A 5017-nucleotide genomic window follows, 5' to 3' on the forward strand; every position below is an offset into this window, starting at 1 on the left:
TCTACACACACAACTGAAACAATTCCAAGTGTAGAAGACTTGATTACTGTACAATCACTTCTAGGACTGAGGGAAGGGAGTGACAATTTGAGTGAGAGGCTGGGTTGCTCCCAGGCAAAAGGAGAGATTGAGAGCTCAAATATGCATGCTATTTCTTCCAGCATGGCAAAAGTAAGTGAGAGGAGTACCACCTTAGTAGGTGAAGGTGAGGGAGTGAGTTGTGTGAGCCAGGGGGAGCCCCTGATGCAAGAACATAGAGAAAATGAGAGAAAGGCAGGTACAACAGATATAAGAATGGATCCAGCCATTGCTAGTGAGTCAATGATTGTGAATGATGCTGAAAAGGAAAGATAATTTCAGCAACATTATAAAGCTGTAATTGATAACATTTCCTTGGATGCTGACACTTTTACTCATTCTGTTTCAGCCTATCAATTATTGGCTGCACAGAGCAATATGGAGGCAGAAAAGACACTACATCTAGTACCACTACATCTAGTACATACACCAGCATCTCTTCAAAGGGATAAAGCTGCTATTAACAAGATGCCTTCAACAGCTGGTGAGTCATCTGCAGAATTTGGAGTAAATTCTGATGATGATGACTTTGTTTCTTCTGATGGAAGCATGAACTTAGGGGGAGATGCAGGCCCTAGTTCTATTCCAAATCTACCTGAATGGGCCTTAACAAAGGAGTCTACAACAGGGCAATTCAATGTCTCCTTAGTCAAACAAATCAATACTATCCAACAGGCCATTCAGAAAACTTCTCATGCTGGTACAAAGGCTATCCTTACAGCTCACTTGGACTCACTGCATCTCATGAAGTTGCAGCAAGTAAGACAGAATCTGAGTGTGGATGAACTCAGAAAGGATATTGCTGACTTGAAATCCTACAATTCTGAAAAATTGGATTCAGTCATGCCCTATGGTACATTGCAGGACATTTTGTTGAGATTGAAAAAGGAATCCCATACTGAACAGAGGCTGTCCAAATTGGAAGACAGAGTTCAAGTTATTGAAGATTCTGTAGCCACCATTCTTCACAACCAACAATCTCAAACAAATCTACTTATGCAGCTGGCAAAAGCACAGGGCTTGACCCCTCTCCTTGATGATAACAAAAAGGGGGAGAGTAAAAGGGAAGGGGAAGGAGAGCCATCTACAAAAATCCAAATATCTAAAGTGCTAGTTCCTGCCATCACTACTTCTCCAATCATTCAAATCAAAGGAAAGCCTGATGGAATTGATTTAATCCAGCTAGCAGCAGCTGAAATTCAAGTGAAAGAGCAAAGGAGGAGAATTGAGGAAAGGGTGCAACAGTTGTTTGGCTCTACACAAGATAAATCAATATTTGTGAAACATAGCACAAAGGTTGAACCAATCAATATGGAGCACAAGCCAGAAAGGAGAAATAAGGTTGGAGAGACTTCTTTCAAGAATCTAAAACCTATGGTTCTCAAGCCAAACACTAGATCCAGCAAGGACTCCACAAAGAACCCTCTAGACTTTGCTCAGATGAAAGAAGTGGACTTTCCTCTTCCAAAGCCTGATGAAGACAAAGTTTTGGGTGCTAGCATCATGAAACATAAGGAGACCATGGATGAGGTAGTAAGGACAAACATGGCTATTATCCTTAGAGAGGGAAAGAGCATTTGTGTGATGCAAGGACATCCCAAATTCTCAATAGCCAAGAGGGAAGAAACCAAAAGGTTAAAGAAAGAAGCTGAAAAACTCAAGGCTGACAAAAGAGCACAAGCAAAGCTTGAACAAAAGCTAAAGTCAAGTCTAGTTGAAAATGAGAAAGGAATTGAAGTCAGGGGTGAAGACAAGATTGCAAACTTAGATGAGGTTTTTGGGAGTATATTTGGTGAAAGTATGGAGGAAAAAGAGAAATGGCAGAAGGGAAACAGAAGAAAGGCCAAGGCACATAGAAGGAGTGAAGACAACACTGAAGAAACTAAATCTCTACCTTCCATACCTGAACCCTTTGTTGCTGATCCCACTATAAACATCCATGGTGAACCAATCATCCCAAAAGAGGAACCTATTGATTGGGACACCATCAATTTGCCTACCTTTTTAACCACTCTTCCACTACCAAAGAAACAGAAAAGAAAATCCAAATCTACACCTCCCCTAAACTCTAAGAAATTCACTCAAAAACATAAACCTAACCCTAAGCCACCCATTTCTAAAGATGATTATGTTCACATCTGTGACATAAAAGAAATTTCAGACATTGAACTCTATCTGGATGAGCTGGAGGGGGTAAGGGGAATTGCTGCCTACAGACAGCTACCAGAGAGATTGGTGTTCAGATACAAAGGAACTGGGGAAAGAACATGGCCTCTCTACAGGATTCTGAATGAAGGCTACTCTACCTTGATCAGAGTCTTTTCAGCCATACAAAAGGATTCTGGCTTTACCAGGACTGCCAAAACTGAAATTCTCAACAAGATTGCCAACATAAGGAAAACTTGGAGGGAGCCCAATGCTTTGCCCAGAACCTTACTCATTCAAGAAAGGGGAACTACAATTCACAAATCACCTCATTGGTTGATGGAATTCAGAGATGATAAAGGAGTCAGAAGATTTTTCAGACTTGAAGACCAACTCAAGATTGCCAGCAATGAAACTCTCAAAGAAATGCAATCTAAGTTGGATATCAGTGATGAAGATGAAGCTGAATTCTTCAGACAACTCCAACTCCAAATTGAGGAAAATGACAAAGGGCTAGGAAAGAAAACCAGGGAACAAAGAAGAAAAGGATGATTTGCTCAGGCTAGAGGAGCACCCTTGGAAATACTGTAAATCTTCAATTATCTTCTAGTACATACACTTTTGCAGCACTTTTAAATTTCTATTTAGTTTCAGTTCATATATTTGTTAAGTGTTTTGTTATCATCAAGTTAACCTTGAATTTATGACTATAATTCTTATAGACATAAATAGGGGGAGATTGTTAGGAATATATGTGCATTAGTTTGATGATATGTTTAACAAAACACTTAAGTAGAAATCTAGTGTTTGTAGCCTCAACGGATAAGACTATTTTGGCTATCCGTTGATGGTGTAGCTTTACTTAGAAATAAGTCTAGTGTTGTAGCACATTTCAGTCTCTGAATTTGAAATATAATTCTTAAATGTTGAGGGAAATTATAAGTCATGTTGACTACTAGAGGATATGCAGATAGGAAGGCCAATTGTAAATATTTCATGCCTTGTAATTTTGTATAAATGAAATGGTGTCAACGGATAACTTAAAGACCTTCAATGGATGAGAAACAAAGCTTCAACGGATGTCTCTAAAGCTTTAACGGATAACATCCTTCAACGGATGAGTGCATCAACGGATAGAGCTTCAACTGCTAACACATCAACGGATAAAGCCATCAACGGATGAAGGCTTCAACGGATGTTCTGTTAAATAGCAGTTGACAAGTGGTAGTTGTACCTACAAACAGAGGCACATGGGTTGACAGAGACAACTGAGATGTGGTAGCCTATTTCAGGAACATCAGAAAAAGCAGCCATTCTACTCTAGTATAAAGAGGCAATAGTCAACAATGCACTGGAGTAAAAATGGAAAAGAAACAAGTGGAGAACTTATTTTATTATTGTATTTTTATCTTTGTCTTCACTTGTAAACTTGGTGATATATAAACCAAGCAGCAGCTAGTAATTAGATAAGAATTTTTCCAGAGCTGTTTAGAAATATCTTGAGAGAAAAATTATCTAGTTTGTACTAGGACGCAGCTGTGATCAACTTCTTGAATCACAGATTTTTTGAAATACCATCTCTGGTGGAACAACAATCCACCAGAAAAGTTTTTAAGGTCTGTTGTGTTCTTTACATTAGTGTTTAAATATATATCTGTCTGTATTAGCTTAAAGCAATTCATACACTTGTTTGTCTTAAACACATAGCCTTTGAAACTGCTCAAAACTAGAAAAAGTTTTGAGATTTATATTCAACCCCCCTTCTGTAAATCTCATTGTTAGTCCACTAGTAATAACACGATTTAGGGTTTGATTTTGATATGTTTGTGTTTGATGTTTGTGGTTGATGTTTGATTTTGATTTTGGATGTTTTTCATGTTTTCATCACTGCATGTCTTTATTGGGTTCGATTTAGTCTGCATTCTATTTTTTTATATTAATTTATTATGTTTTTTTATTATGTTTACTTGTAGCTGCACTCATTGCTCCTGCTTTTTCTGAGATTATTTGTTAGTTATTGTATGTATGTGAATGTATGCATAATTGATTATATATGGGAAAGTTTTGTTAGTTTGAGGATTTATGTTACTTGTTATATTATGGTTTATAAGTAATTTATATTTTTCGCACCATGTCGTTTAGTTTGAGGATTTATATTACTTGTTATTATGTTATATTGTATCCAGTCTTGTTCTTTCAAGATTGTGTGTAAACCGCTAAACTGATAAGAATGACGGTGAGGGAGTGTAATTCTTGATGGTAGAATTAGCATACTTTTGATTTGGAATTATGAATGCGGATGGTAGAATTAGCGTACTGAACCTGTTTAGATAAAATGAATAGGTAAAACCATATAAATAGTATGATAATACTTTCCTCTAATTATAGTATGATAGTATGATAGGTAACACTGTATAATTAGCGTACTTTCCTCTAATTATAGTACTTTGTATGATTTAAAATAGTATTAATGAGTAGGTAACACTGTATGAACGGGACCTGTTTATACAAAATATGTACTAAGAATTACAAAAGTGTTGAATTTCCTATCGACTTCATTAATAGGTCACAGGGTTCATAAAAATGGATGAGTATTACATTTGGATAGGTTTTCCAAGATCCAGTCCAGAGTATATAAGAGGGATAAAAGCATTTTTGAAAAATGCATTTCCCATCTACAAAAATGGCGATCAAATGAAGTGCCCGTGCAAAAAATATACTGAACGTAATTGGTATTGTCAAGATGTCATCTACGATCATCTTGTTTGCAATGGACCTTCTCCGTTACATGCCG

The sequence above is a fragment of the Apium graveolens genome, unplaced genomic scaffold (genome assembly GCF_009905375.1).
Source record: "Apium graveolens cultivar Ventura unplaced genomic scaffold, ASM990537v1 ctg1184, whole genome shotgun sequence".
Taxonomy (NCBI): domain Eukaryota; kingdom Viridiplantae; phylum Streptophyta; class Magnoliopsida; order Apiales; family Apiaceae; genus Apium; species Apium graveolens.